The sequence below is a fragment of the Sciurus carolinensis genome, chromosome 1, assembly GCF_902686445.1.
Source record: "Sciurus carolinensis chromosome 1, mSciCar1.2, whole genome shotgun sequence".
Lineage (NCBI taxonomy): Eukaryota > Metazoa > Chordata > Mammalia > Rodentia > Sciuridae > Sciurus > Sciurus carolinensis.
In genome coordinates, this window is record NC_062213.1 from 112,184,905 (window position 1) to 112,201,243 (window position 16,339).

The 16,339-nt window shown below is 37.1% G+C and overlaps 1 protein-coding gene across 8 annotated transcripts in view; it reads left to right on the forward strand.

Moving 5' to 3' along the window:
- The first annotated feature begins 6,366 nt into the window (after positions 1–6,366).
- The window catches only part of Wdr47 (WD repeat domain 47), a 63,616-nt gene continuing 53,643 nt past the window's right edge, over positions 6,367–16,339 (forward strand). For 5 of the 8 annotated variants that reach the window (XM_047562673.1, XM_047562685.1, XM_047562680.1 and 2 more), the window contains exon 1: positions 6,368–6,681. The gene's annotated coding sequence lies outside the window, so the exon portion shown is untranslated. Of the gene's footprint in view, positions 6,682–16,339 lie in introns of all 8 variants that reach the window. The other 3 variants (XM_047562702.1, XM_047562713.1, XM_047562723.1) reach the window with 2 other exon arrangements.

A 16,339-nucleotide genomic window follows, 5' to 3' on the forward strand; every position in this document is an offset into this window, starting at 1 on the left:
CTGTTTACTTGCCTTTTCCAGCTTCTAGAGACTTTATTTCTTAGCTCATGGTCCCCTTCTTCAGTCTTCAAACCTAGCAGTGGTGCATCTCTGCCTTTTTTATGGTCACATCATACTCTGAACCAGATGGGAAGGATTCTTCATAATATTGGACCCACCTGGATAACTCAGGATACTCTCCCCATTTCAAAATCATTACCATAATCACACCAGCAAAATGTCTTTTACTGCATCAAGTAATATATTCACAGGTTCTGGGGATTAGGATGTGGATTTCCTTGAGGTGCTATTATTCTGCCTACCACAGTTTGTTTGAAATAAGATTTTAAACATCACTTGTATTTGTTTCCTATGTCTACATTTTTTAAGTCTGTAATAATCCCTTCCCCACTCTGTTTTAAGTGAAGTTCTTTTAAAAATATCTTACCTTTATATTTTAGCATGTTTATTTGCTTTGTAAGTAGTATATATATGTATATTATATATATATATTTCAGTTGCACTTGAAATTGTTGGTTTTACAGTATTTAAGTTGGTGTTCTTGGGTAACATTAATTCTAAGTATAGAAATTTTATGACAAAGGAAATAGCTTTCAGGTCCTTTCATCAATAGAGTAGGGTGATGCCTGGAGAGTCATTTGGCCATCTGACCTCAGGAGGTTGCATTACTTGGATACATGTACTATCCACAGTTTGATTAGCAGCATTGCAGGTCCAAAAACTGATTCCATCAGCAAGTAGAGAGTACATCCATCTCTTGGAATGGGCTCTTAGAAACAAAGCTTATGAGATTAATGTAAGAAAATGGATATCAATTACAGAAATAAGTAAAACTTACACCTACATGACCAGTGTATTCTTCTCTCCTCTAGGCAGACACATGTAGGAAACTGAAACAGAATTTTTTCCCCCTGTATTGGGGATTGAACCCAAGGGTGCTTTGCCACTGAGCTATATCCCCAGCGTTTTTTGTTTGTTTGTTTGCTTTTTGTTTTTTTTTTTTTGTTTTTTTTTTTTTTTGAGACAGGGTCTTACCAAATTGCCCAAGCTGGCCTTGACCTTGTGATCTTCCTACTTCAGCCTTGTGAGTCTCTGAGATTACAGGTGTGCATCACTGTGCCTGGCCTGAAACCAAATTATGAGGGTGTATCATAATAAGGGGAATTACCATGAATGCATTATCTAGAGCACCACGTAACATAGAATAGGGTTAAACAGAGAAACAAATGGCTCACCAGGGCCTGAGTAACACAGAAAATGGGTTGCCCAGGGAGCCACCTTCAGTAGCGTCTTGTTATTGACCCTGGAAACTTGGCTTGAGTTTTCACTACCATTGTCAATCCCCATCCAAGCATTGTCTCTGTCACTTTACTTACTTTTATTTTTTGGTATCAGGGATTTAGCCCACAGGTGCTTAATCCTCAGCCATATCCACAACCCTTTTTATTTTTTATTTTGAGACAGGGACTTGCTAAATTGCTTAGGTCTTCCCTACATTACTGAGCCTGGCTTTGAACTTGGAATCCTCCTCGCTCAGCCTCCCAAGTCTCTGGGGTTATAGGTGTGCACCACCATGCCCTGCTAGCTGTCTGTTACTTTAAAGTGACTTTGCATATCTCCAGTTCATTTCAATGTTGATCTCAAAGGTTATTCACAAAGTTTATTCAAAAAGGGCAATTTTCCATCCTAGTCCTGTAGGAAAACCTCAGTTGCTCATTATAGCTGATAACACTGAGTATTGTTCCTGCAAATCAAGAACTTTTTAGGGCTGGGGTTGTGGATCAGTGGTAGAATGCTTGCCTACCATGTGTGAGGCGCTGGGTTTGATTCTCAGCACCACATATAAATAAATGAATAAAATAAAGGTCTGTCAACATCTAAAAGTATTTTTCATTACAAAAAGAACTTTTTAAAACTCTGCTTATATTCCAAAACATTGCCAATTCTGTAGGCCTCATGCTTTCCTTCTTGCCACAAATAGAGACTAAAGGTGTGAGTGGATGATCTGTGAGCAAAATGTTCACTGATATTGAAGATTTCTTATTTCCTGGGTCCTAGTAAATTATTATATGAACTATTCAGACTTAAATTATGGAATAGGATCAAGGAGAAAGTTTTGATACACAATCAGATAAGTACTTATTAATCATCATATTGTATTTAAGACATAGCCCAGATACCCATTTTCCATTTGGTATCTGGATAAATGGAATTACAAAGTTATAGAAATAAGGAGTAAATTTCTTATGTTACTAATAGATTGGTAGGCATTTTAAATTGAACTTTTTTACAAAATTCCATATGCTGATTAAAGTACTGGGATTTCTATTTTATTTGCACAGGGAGTCTGGTAAATAGTCTTGAAATCTTTGGGGTTTTATTTGTGGTTCTGGGTATGGAACTCAGTTTCCCATGTGCTAGGCAAGCATTGAGTGCTACTACTTAGCTATATCCTGAGCATATATGCTTTTAGGCTAGGAAGAACCATTGCTAAAATAAGTATCATTTGCCATTTGCCTTTGCATGACTATTAGAGAGAACTGAAATTTTATTAGGAAAGAGTCTACTTACAGACTAATCTGTAAAATACTAGTAGTATGCTTTTATTTTCTGAAATGGGATTTTTGTAAATTTTTCTGGGAGATATAAACTTTTATTTTACTTTTGGTTCTGAGAATTGAATTCAGGGGCACTGAACTTACATTGCCGACCTTTTTTAGTGAGACCTTGTCTCACTAAGTTGTCCACATTGTCCTCAAACTTGTGATCCTCCTGTCTCAACCATGGGCCACCACTCCTGGCTAGGGGCCTATGAATTTACTATAAGACACCCTTCCAAACTCATTTTGGTGAATCTCTGTATTTCTTTCTTTCTTTTTTGGTACCAGGGATTGAACTCAGGGGCACTCAACCACTGAGTCACATCCCCAGCCCTATTTTGTATTTTTTATTTAGAGACAGGGTCTCACTGAGTTGCTTAGGGCCTCGCTTTTGCTGAGTCTGGCTTTGAACTCACCATCCTCCTGTCAGCCTCCTTAGCTGCTGGGATTATATGAGTGTGCCAATGTGCCAGCTATATTTCTTTCATTTTTACAGCAAGTTCTACTAAATGTTCTTAGGGTATTACTAGAAACTACTAACCTTATCCTAAAACACTTATTTGCCTATTTGAAATTATGATGCTTAATGTGCTTTATTTTAAACATTTCTAACATTTAGTTTCTCTTTTCTGTGAATTTTAACATATTTCAATGACTTGATTAAAATGGGATATTTATTTTTTGCAAAATAAAACACTTTTTTAAAACACTTTATTTTTATCTATGTGTCAGATATTTACTCAACCTAAATAAAAACATCTCTTTTATGCTGAGACAAGAATGTGTTTTTCTCTACCATGTTTAATCACCAATGTATAATTTAAGCTTTGTCTAGGAATCCAAATAGAAGCTCTGGTAGAGACAGGTAATTTTACTTAATTATCATTGAATCTCTTTAGGGAGAAATAGATTTGTTTTCCCAAATCCAGGACATTACTGGCTCTGAAGCACAAAACTCATTGATATGCATATGTTTTAGTAATGAGAGTGGATTTTTTAAAAACAAGTTTCCTTATCCCCACAGAACCCCCCTGTACTCAAGGGAAGATTTCCTAGTTTGGATTTCTTTCTACTATTTTGGGAAAACCAAAAATTTGTATTCTCTTTTTTAGAAATAAGAATTGAGAATCATAATCAAAGGGGTGCACTTTAGCCTATACGAATTTAAGTTAAAGGGACTGTGAATCATTCTGTCATATTAGAACCTGCATTTCCAAATACTGCCCAACCTAGTTTCTGACCTAGAGTAGGCATTTGGCAGATATTTGGTGAATGATTGGGACAGTACCTTGGGATCAAAGGACAGTTCATCTAAGAAAGCCTTGTCCTTTCTGAACAATTTCCTGCTATTGCAGCAACTAGAGTGAAAGACAAGATCTATTCTTAACCAGTGTGACTGAGTATAGAAGGAAAGGTGATACCTTAGGCTGATAGCTATTAAGGTTGTACTGTAAAATTTAATGTTACATTAGGAAGCAAACATACAGTAAATGCACTGATCAGTGTACAAGTGATACAGTGTACCAGAAGTTTTATATTTCAGTGTCTGGTTCATTCCCTTCTTACCTTTTTTACCCCCAGAAATGTAAAGGATATGTATTTTCTTCTTATAATGCTGATTATTATTTATTAAAAAATTGGATGCAAATAACACTATGCTATAGAGTATGGGGATTATGAACAAAACTGCTAATCTTCCCTACCTCAGCAGAATAAGATTTATTTTCTTAAAGCTAAAATTTCCCTTTGATACCGTGAAGTAGAGTGGGAAGAAAATGATTTTAAGAATCAGAATGGTTGGGGTTGTGGCTCAATGGTAGAGTACTTGCCTGGCAGGTGTGAGGCACTGTGTTCAATCCTCAGCATCACATAAATAAATAAAATAAGGGTATCGTGTCCATGTACAACTAAAAAAATTTAATAAAAAGAATGGTTAAAATTCTGACTTGCTGTGTATTAGTTGTGTGACCTTGGGCAAGTTATTTCCCTTAATCTCTGAAATGGAAATAATTTAACAAGAGTCTTAAGGGAGATTGTGGGGCTTAAATGAGAACATAGACAAAGCACTTCATTTGTGCTTAATGGATGCCAAACCCAATCTAATACCAGAAAATCAGGTTCTTTTTTTTTTTTTCTCCAGCACTCTGCCTCTAATAGGTGCTCAAAGTTTGTCTCTGATGAGTATCTCTTTCTAGATTTCACTGAAGATGTAAGTATTTAAATGATACTGGTTTTGCAACTGCTATTGTTGGAGAGTCAAGATTTAAAGGTACTTTCTTTTTTTTTTTTTTTTTTTTGGGTGCTGGGGATCGAACTCAGGGCCTTGTGCTTACATAAAGGTACTTTCTTAGGTGAGTTATACTGGCAAAATAATGGAGAGACTATTTCAAGGGTATATCTGCTCACTTTCAGCTTTGTGTAAAACACTTTTCAACATTGTGTAAAACACTTTTTTGCTTTTTTTCTTTCTTTCAGTTCTAGGTATTGAACCCAGGGGTACTTAATCACTGAGCTATGTCAGCAGTCCTTTTTTATTTTTATATTTTTCTAGTTATGTATAGACACAATAACTTCATTTTATTTTTTTAATGTGTTACTTAGAATTGAACCTTGTGCCTCACAAGTGCTCTACTGCTAAGCCACCATCACAACCCCCTTTTTAATTTTTAATTTAATTTTTTTTTTTTTTTTTTGTGGTGCTGGGGATTGAACCCAGGGCCTTGGGCATGCAAAGCAAGCACTCTATCAACTGAGCTATATCCCCAGCCCTTATTTTTAATTTTTGAGACAGGCTCTCATTAAGTTTCTGAGGCTGACTTTTTTGTTTTGTTTTTAATATCAAGACGCTAAGTAACATTAAATCGTATTTATTTGCCTTTAACTCATCATTGAGAGGGTTCATAATGATTTTTTTCCCAAAATTAAGTCAAACTGGGCAATTGATGTTTCTTTCACAGGTAAGATTTTGTGAGTTTTCTCTTATTTCTCTTAGATCCTTTCCCTTAAAGCTATGGCTTCATTTATCCTGAAATGGACAAAATTCTTCCTTTCCAGAAAGGTTTTTGATGTTTATTCTCTTCACCAATCTCTTTTATCCCATTTCCCACTTGGAGGAAGCTCAGTTCACTCTGGTTTTCAGCCTTTGTGAGGACGGGGTTCTTACAGGTTGATGCCATTGAATGTGGCTCTATGTGGTTATACTCCCTGAATATATAATTCAGCTTTGGTTAAGCATCTCATGTATTTGTGGAATATCACTGCACTTATAGGGTGAGAATAAAGCGCTTGCAACCAAAAGGGGTAGGCAAAAATGGTGAACGCATTAAACTGAAAACTGCTTCAAGGCAGACATGTTTCACAAGATGTGAAACCAGGAAGGGGACAAATAAGCTACTGAAGTTTTCGGCGAGGAAGTGTACCCTGGAAAAGGAGAGAAGGAGAGAAGGTAAGATTTGTTCATTGCCTTTATTAATAAATTATCCGGTAGAAGTATTAAGGGTCAAGCCTTGGGAGCAGAAAACTTCTCTTATTTGGAAATCCTCGCTATTTCGGGACACACGGTCACCCGCCAATTCTGGATACCAGACTCTTGAAATCCCCAAGCCGGCTGGTCCCCGGCACACGGGTCTGGCGTGCGCCCTCCAGGTCCGCCCCGCCCCCTGGACCAAGCCGCCCCGCCCCTGGGCCCACCCCTCTCCGCCTGTGGGTCCGCCTCGCCGACTCTCCCTTCGGTGCAGGCACTTGTCTAGTCGCCCCGCGCGGGGTCCTGAGGCGCCTCGGGGAAACGCAGCCATTGGCTGCAGCTTGTGGCTGGAGCTCGGCTCCAGCAGCGCTTGACAACCGCAGTCTGCCAAAGGCTGAACTGAGCGGTCGCCGGCCCGGGAGGGGCGGACGCGAGAAGGACGGGCTGACGAACTGATGGACTGACGCGCGGGCGGCAGGAGGGAGGACCGACGCCAAACTCAGATCACCGCCCTCGCGCTCCCGTCCCAGCCCGGAGCCGGCAGCTTCGGGCCCCGACCGCCGGCCTCACAGCCGCGTTCTCCTTCGCCGCTTCCCGGGCTTGTCTCGGAGCCCTCAGGTGAGAGACTACGGGAGGCGGGGGCGGGCGGCTGCACACCTCTGGTTGCCATGGTCACCCGTCGCCACCTGCCACCACCTGACTGGGCTCCGACCCCGCAGCCCAGAGGGTGGTTTTCGCGGCCCATGAGAAGGGTCTCTGGTAGCATCGGGTGGTGTTTGGGTGGAGACCGGTCGTGGGTGAGGCCCCGGCGCCGCAGGATGAAGACCTGGGAACTGCCAGGCCCCCATTCGAGGCCGCCGCTCCTGGACCACACCTTTGCCACATTGCCAGCGCTGTCCTAGGGGCAGAGCGACGCCTCTCGCGCTGGAACGAGCAGCAGGCGAGCGCAGGGTTCGTGGCCACCTCGCTGCTGATGAGGGGCGGGAGGGAGACTGAGTGCGGCGCTTCTTCCTTCCTCGCCGCTCTGCGGAGATGGTGCCAGAACTGAGGGGAGCGTTCGCGTCCCTTTCTTGGCACGCCTTGGCCTGGAGGCGGGGAGGGAGCGGCGGTGCTGGGGGCCGGGCGGCAGCATGGGGCAGCCCAGCGGGGCCGGGTTTGATCTTTCTGACGTCAGTGGTCACTAGGAGTAGGTTTTCGGGGGTCTCAAAGTGGTGCAGAGACTGGATTTGGAACGGAGGTTGCACCGAGGGCGCCTGCGTAGAAGAAAGGGGAGGTTGTAGAATTCATAGGGTTAAGCCACTTCCCTATATTGGGGGAAAAAAGACTGGGGCTTTAGCTCTGGGGTGAGGCCTTTAACAAAAGGGGCGGGGGCGAAGGTAGGCAGAGCTTTTGACCAGATGATTTTTTTAATTTTCTGTACCCAGACGTGCTGTTAGTAACCACGCACGGTATCTGAGAGGAGCGTTTTTGGCAACTTGGTTCTCTCTGCATAATGAAAGGAGAAGTCTTTGTTCCACCCAGATTCACAGGCTGTGATCCTCATTTATTTTCCTTCCTTTGTTGTAAAGTTCATAGAATGCTCGAAAAGTTAGTGCCGCAGAAATTAACATGTAGGTTAAAAAACCGTTTTTTTTTTTTTTTTTCACGGTAAATTTAGTTAGAATATTTTTTCTTTTTGTTTCTAGCGTTGGCAAATGTTGCACTGACATTTTACTAGACAGGAAAACCGTCCAAAAGCCCATTTTCCCTTTATATGGCACATTCTCTAGCTCTTATTTAGGAAGAAGATGTTATAAATCATTTTACCATAGTTTTTTGGAGGATGTAGATTGTTTCCAACAGGAAAGAAATTAATATACAGTGATGGAAAAGACATGAAAGAAAGCCATAACAGTACATAAGGTAAAAAACCAGAAAACAAAATCCTCGAATTTGGATGTCTGTTATTATTATTATGAGGAGATTTTTAACCTGTGTTTATCTCCCACCTTTCCACTTTCTAGTTTTCTTAGTAATAAAAAAGAAGTACTAGGAGACTGAGGATGTAGAGCATTTGCCCAGCATTGGTAAGGCCCTGATTTCAAACCAAAGTACTAGGACAAAACAAAACAAAAACCAGTACTAAGAATGTATCAAAAGAGACAAGAATAGTATTCTGTATTCCTAATTATATAATTGTGTTTAGCCTCTTTTTCAGTCTGTGAAATTGAGTTTATCAGTTATTTACTGAATGGACACCACTGATATGCTTTATGCTGCAGTTTGGTAAACACTTCAAAATAAATGTAAAAAGATGTGCAGTTTTCCTTAGGTCATTAAGCTGGAAATTGGGTTGCCAGTATTTAAGATTCTCTTTGCTACTGATTACAATAGGTTTTGGAAGACCTATTTACTGGACCAATGATTCTGATTTCTTGTTCTGTAGAATGGGTATGATGCCTATTATTGTTTTAGTCTGAGAATGGATTATGAAGTTGAATAAAATAATGCATTTGAAAGCATTTCAGAAAAACTTCTAAGGTATTGTTGATTACTTCCCTCCCCCTTGCAGTACTGGGGATCAAAACCAAGACCTCTTGTGCTGGGCTACATTATTAGCCTTCTTTTTTATTTTGAGACAGGGCCATGCTAAATTGCCTAAGTTGGCCTTGAATTTACGATCCTCCTGTTTTAGCCTTCAGAGTAGCTGGGATTATAGGTATCCCCCACCTAGCACCTGGCTTGTTGATTACCTTTTAATAGAGCGAGCATTGGCAAGAATAATAAAAAGTTTCTGTATGATCTATTTCACATGTCTAAGTCCAGGACCCTGTTTTTTTTTTTTTTTTTTTTACAGTGACTTTAAAGGGTTCACAGGAACTGTTGAGGTGCATCCTTACCATTTGACAGAGGTTCTTTATTTTTGTGGTGTGGAGCAAAGTGTGTTTCTATATGTGGGTCAGGATTGCTTTCTTGCAAGTAAGGCTGTAATCAATAATTGATCTGAGTTATATTTGGTGCTGAATAATCCTCAGAGTAGATAGTTGGTTCTTGATTAATGAAGAAATAACTTACTTATTCCTTTGACCTGTGCTTTTGAAACTGAAGTATTCGACCATTAGAAATATGCAGCATTGGGCTGGGAAGATAGCTCAGTTGGTAGAGTGCTTGCCTTGCAAACACAAAGCCCTGGGTTCAATCCCCAGCACCGCAAAAAAAAAAAAAAAAAGAAATATGCAGCATTGTGCTAAGAGATAAACCTTTGTTCACATAACATGACACACATTTATGGAATTATCAGTTTCACTTGAAGACTTGGATAAAAAATATTTTTATATTAAAGAAGAAAGATGTTATGAAGAATGTAGTCGTCTATTAATCTAAGGTAAAAAAACAATTTCATGCTAAACGACTTCCTGGGGATGTGTTTAGTTTCTTCTGCCCTCAAAGAGAAGTTTAAGAAACTTTACTAATGAATGGCAGATCATTACATAGCACAAGAAATAAACTGAATTGCAATTTTTTTTTTTTTTTTTTTTGCGGTGCTGGGGATCAAACCCAGGGCCTTGTGCTTGCATGAATTGCAATTTTTAAAACTTTGACTGATGTTAGACTGAACATTACTTGAGTCCTAATTATGCCCCCCCCCACCTTTTTTAAGTCCTGTAAAAGTTAGAATGCTGTAATGGAGAGGTCATAGGATTTCAGTCAGATAGACTTGGTCATCCCATTCTTGGCTCTGCATTTAATTGCCTCAGAGGCAAATACCTAACATCTCCAAGTGTTAGTGTAATCATCCATAAAATGACAATCATAGAATCATACGAATTACATAGATACTATCGGAAAGTATTTAACTCAGGGTTTGGCATATGCTATATATCTCTGTATATTAGGATACTAATAATCCTTTAAACCCATTTTTAGCAGGAAATCTTTTTACCCCCTAACTTACAGTGGCATTTTGTTTGTAATTTTCTTTGGCTGATCTGTACTTTATGTTCATTATTTCATACACAAGACTCAAACCCAGGTCTTCAGACTCTAAATCCCCTACTGGCCACTTCAGCGTTGAGACTACTACATTCAATGGCTAACTCTTACATATTTTAACTGATTTTTTTCCTTTTGAATTTCTATTCAAGTGCAAAGATATCTTTATAGAATACTTCACACTTCTTAAAACCTTTCTTTTGTGTCTTGTCTTCTTATTTAGCATAGTAACTAAATCACTGTATTCTGGGTGTGTAAGCCTGGTGTTAGAACATAATAAATACTCAAATATTTTTAAAATGGATGCTGACTTTAAACAAATACTATCAAGTATTTATCTTCATGTGTTATCCTTTTAATTTTGTTTTTCTTTTTCCCATCTGTTATCTTTAACATAATCTAGTTGATCTTCTCAATATTTAAAAAAAATACCTAAAATATTTTTTAAACAAGTCAACTAATTCCAAAGTAAACTTTTATATTTGTTATCCACAGCATAGTGGCTCTCCCATAGCATTCATTAGCAGTCCTTTTGACACATTGTCTTTAGTCAACCTATGAATTTTGAAGGGAAGAAATTTACATTTATTGAGCTTTATCTCATTTTACAAGTCACCATTCTACTCTATTCTTTAAATAGAGTACTACATGAAAAAAGGACATAATTTTTTACACTATTTATGCTTAACTCATTTAATTAAAAATGTGTTGTTTTATGACTAAGTACCATGTTTTGTGATTTTTGTTGATTTGTTGATAAAGTGGAATCTGCCTAAAATCCTTGAGAAAGTTTTATAGAACCAAGCTAAAACTAGAGCCTAAATGACCATTCTTTGCTTAACATTTTTAATAGTATTTTGAAAACTTAAAAATAGAATTAGATTGCCTTAATTTCCAGCTTTTAGAAAATGAAATTCTGGAAAATGCAAAACCAAAAATTTTTGCTAATAAATGATGACATAAACCAACTATAGGTGTATTCATTGTAAAATGTCCACATTATGAGAAGTGTTAGTTTCAGTCTATTTTGCTGATCAGACTAGCCACACCTGGAGTATTGTGTTTTATTTTAAGTGCTTTAAGAGGGAGATTCACTGATACACAGAAGAGGATGATCAGTATAGTATGGGATGTGGAAACTGTTTTGTGAAGAATGGTTTTTCTAAGGATCCATTAAACAACATACATAAAATCCAAGAATAGTGCCCAGTGATTCCCCATTGTAAACAGTAGTTACAATTCCCCATTGTAACAGTAGTTAATCTTGCTTTTGGATTTTCTTCTAGTTGGTACTGGGATATAAAATAGAACCTTTGAGATTTAATTCTAAAATTTAAAATTTTCTTCATTTCCATAGTTTTTTTGCTTAAGTTCCTATAAATAGAATTGGAATTTATGAGTCAAAGGTTATATGTCTTTACTTTTTTTTTTTTCTTGTTCCAGGGATTGAACCCAGGAGCACTTAACCACTGAGGCACATCCCTAATCCTTTTTATTTTTAGACAGTGTCTCAATAAATTGCTTAGAGTCTCCTAAATTTCTGAGGATAGCTTTGAACTTGTGATCAAAATCCTCCTGCTTCAGCCTCCAGAGCCACTGGGATTACAAGTGTGTTCCCCAGTGCCCAGCTCACTTTTTTTTCTACAGGGAATTGAACCACTGAGACAAATCCCTAACCCTTCTTATTTTTATTTTGAGATAGGGTCTTTCTAAATTGCTTAGGTCCTTGCTAAATTGCTGATAGTTGTCTTGAACTTGAACTCATGATCATCCTATCTCAGCCTCCTGAGTCGCTGGAATTATAGGCATGTGCTACTGTATTGGGCTCCTGCCTATATTTTTTATAGGTAAAATTTTATGCTGTCAAATTCTCTCTCAAGATGTCTGTCTCAGTTAACCGTCTTTTTTTGTTTGTTTGTTTGCTTTTTTAAGTACTGGGCAACTGAGCCACATCCCCAGCTCTTTTATATTTTTAAATTTAGAGATGGTCTCTCTGAGTTGCTTAGAACCACGTTGGGTTGCTGAGACTCACTTTGAACTTGAGATCTTCCTGCCTCAGCCTCCCAAACGGCTGGGATTACAAGTATGTGCCACCATGCCCATTACATTATTAACAGTTTATGAAAGGCATTTAATGTGTCCTCTTGCCAATATTGGATATTATCAGATTTTTTTTTTTTTTTTTTGAGACTCCCTGTGTTGCCCAGGTGGCCTGAAACTCCTTGGACTCAAGCAATTCTCCTGCCTCAGTCTCCCAAGTTTCTGGGACCATAAGTTCATGTGGCACCATGCCAGTAGGCCATAAATGGTACCTTATTTTAGTACTATAGATTGAATGACTCTTATTAGAAATGCTTGGGACCAGATATGTTTCAGATTTTGGAATTTTTCAGATTTTGGAATATTTGCATATAGTTTACTTATTGAGCATTCCTAATCTGATAATTTAAAATTCTTCAGAATCCCAAACTGAAATTGGGAGTATTTCAGATTTTTGGAGTAGGGATATTTAACCTCTATTTAACAGTGAGATTGAAATTTTTTTTTTGAATAAATTTATTGGTTGGTTGGATTTTTTGTATTTTTTGTTCACTTTTCAACTGAGTTTGTTGTTGTTGGTGGTGGTAGTTTTTGGTGTTTGGTGTGGTGGTTTTGATTTAAAGAGGCTATTTATAAGTTATAAGTGATAATGTTTTAACTTTTTTATATTTAATCTTTTTTCCCTCCACCTCCACCTTGTCTTTTAAATTTGTGGCAAGTTTAATTGAATGGAAGGTTAAAATTTTATGTTCCGTGTCAAAGGTGACAGGTTTTTTTTTTCCCCTTGCCTTCTTTTCTGGGTTTTATGGTTAAAATGAGCAGTCTGAATCAAAAAATAGATTTTGTTTATCTTATAAAATTTTAGTACTTTAGAAATATGTTTTAAAAATATTTGTGGGTTCAGCTGGGCTTCCTGTATTCCCAGTGAGTTGGGAGGCAGAGTCAGGAAGATCAGAAGTTCAAAGCCAGACTCAGTCATTTATCAAGGTTCTAAATAACTTAGTGAGACCCTGATTCAAAATAAAAAATAAAAATGGCTGAGGATATAGTTCAGTAGTTAACTCCCCCGGGATTCAATATCCAGTACCAAAACAAAACAAAACAAAAAATCATGCATGTGTGTACACACACACACACACACACACATATGTATTTATTTGTACATATATGGAAACAAATACTTTAATCTTATAAAGAAAGATTGATACAATATATAAATCAGTTCTGAAAAGAGGTATTGGGTTATGGAAAAAATACAGATCATTCTGAAATTTTACTTCATTACATATGTTACTAATTTCCAGTAATCTGCAGGTACTTATGTTTTGTTTTATTGTTTTTAAATTTTATGAATTAGTAATATTTGGACATGATACATAATTCAAAAAGTTATTTTAAAAGGGTAAATGATAAAAAGTCATCTTCCCATTACTATTCTTTATCTAGTTTTCCTTCTTGGACACGATTATTACCAATTTTTGGTGTTTTTTTCCAGAAATATTTATGTATATATTCAGCATATAATTTATGTTCATTGAATTCAGTTTATAGTTATATAAAGCTGCACCTGGTTTATACATAGTTTGTTTCTTTAGCCAAAAGTCATTTACAGTTCCAGAAGGTAAATTAAAAATAATTGATGAATAGAGAACAGCTGTCAACAGTAAGAAAGGGACACATGCTACATCTCTGTTATAAATGTTAAGTGATTAGCAGACATGATGGAGTTCTGTAGTTAGAAGGGATTTTCTTTTGTTTGCTTAAATGATCTAAGGCAAATCTATTTTCTTCCCTCTTATTAAACTGACCTTATACTTTTGAGGCTTCTACATTGTCCCATACTAAATATTCCCCCCTTCCAGAAGATATTCTTCCTATTATTAAAATGTGAATTAAGGCAAATTATAAAACTTGAAGGCAAACTATAGAAATTGAAGCCTTCAAGTACTTTTTTCATGACCATAAAGTTCGTAGTGACTATGTCCTAATTCCCTTCTTACACTTCATATACTTCTGATTCATTCTTATCCTTCTGTGTTTTTCTTCTTTTCTAATCTGTTTTAAGTAAATAACATCATGCAAAGGAACATTTATATTTGGTTAGAAAGGTAGCACTGATATATTTTTTTCATGAAACTTTTTTCCATATCTATATATGGAAATATAAGCCAGATTAATATATTTTTATTACCATTATTTGGTTTTGTCCTTATCTATTAACATTTTTTTACCTTATACTTCTGAAAGATAATTTTATTTCTTGCCCCTCACTATATCCTTCTAATCTTTTTTTACTGAGACAGTAATCACTGGGAGTCCACATAAAGATCCCATCTAGAATTTAGTTTCTGTGGGTGCTAATTATATCTAAGTACTAAATACTAAAATACTACTTTACAGCTGATTTCCAGATACCCATGTTTTTATTCTTATTTTTTGGTACTGGGATTGATTCCAGAGGCACTTTACCACTGAGCTACATCCTCAGCCCACCCCGCTAACCTTTTTTTAAAGAGATAGAGTCTGAATTTAGTCTTGCTGAATTGCTGAGGATGGCCTCAAACTTGTGATCCTCCTGACTTAATCTCCTGATTCAGTGGGATTACAGATAGGGTCCCTTGTGCCCAGGCAGATACCCTTATTTTTAACGAAAACTTACTTCTTTACGTTATGTAGTCCAGATATTGACTATAAATAAAAATTCACTTCTTGACAGAGAATCCGTAGTTATGTTTTATGATTTTAAAAAATTGCCATTTAACGTGGAGATACTGAGACTGATTTTTTTTCTCATTTTGTTTTGCATTTTCAGTGGAATACACCTTACACAGTCCCTATGTGAATTCTTTATGTTAAATAATATTCTTAATGTACCATGAACTAGCAGGTCTACCTAAGATGCTTTCAGAGTTGACTTTGACTAACTAATTTGCTTCAAGGATAAGAGTTTCATCTTTTTGAAAGCCTTTAGAACAGTTGTACACAAGTCATCTGTTCTATATCTTTTTTTCCCCTTTTAGTAATTGGGAGGGGATTGAACCCAGGGCCTCACACATACTAGGCAAGCACTATATCACTGAGATACATCTCTAACTTACTTTATTTTATTTAGAGGAAGAAGGGTTGTCTCATTAAATGTTTTTGGCTAGCCTGGAACTTGGGATCCTCGTGCTTCAACTTCCCAAGTAGGTAAAATTTCAGGCTTCCACTGCCACACCCTATTCTGTACTTCTGTGGAAGAAACATTTTTTTGATGATTTTTGTATCTCAATGTAATGTAGCTGACATAAGTCGAAAATGTACTATGTGTGCATATCTCATTTTAAAACAATTTTAGAGCGAGGCATAATGGTTCTGTCTGTAGTCCTAGTTACTTAGGAAGCTGAGGTAGCAGGATCACTTGATACCAGAAGTTTAAGACTAGCCTAGGCAGCATAGTGAGAACTCATCTTAAAGAAAAAATAATAATAATTTTAGTAGTTCTTGAGCTATTAGACATTCTCGATTTATTGCTCCCCTTGGGACAGGGGGAAAAGTATTTATCATTGAATTTTCTGAATTGGAGAAAAATTCTCACTTTGCAGTGTTGGATAGTTGAGATTTTGAAATATTCATGAATTATATGCTTATATGTTTAAATATGTATATGACATATGCCATCTCTAAATTACATAGTTAAGATTTGGGATCCTCTACAAATGTTTTAGTTACACAAGAAGATTAGAAAAGAATGATTAGTATAGTTATTAAGCATATGTCCATGTTGATATTGTGTTCAGCAACAACAAAGCTTATAAGAATAAAAATTCTCAGTTGAGTGATTAAAATACCATACTTTTCCACTGGGAATTTTACAATATAGAATTAAAACTTGTCTTTTTAATTAGATTTGTTTTAAACCCTGAACCAATTTTAGGTTAATTAGCATACATTTCCTGCAAGGCCAGTGTAAAACATATATTTTTAGTAATGTGTTTTTTCTTCTTTTAGCCTTTATTGACTAGAAGTGAAAGCAGCATTCAATTTGCAGTCATGTAGGGACAGTGGTGTGCACCTGTAGTCTCAGCTTCTTGGGAGGCTAAGGTAGGAGGATCGTATGTAGCCAGGAGTTCAAGCCTAGTGTCAGCAAATAGCAAGACCAGAACTTCTGGTTTGAATTAAAATGGGACTATTGCTGTGAATTCTACTCTAGAATTACTTAATATTTTGACTGATATTTAGATTAAATGTTGAATATAAAGCCTGTAACATGTTTATATTGAAC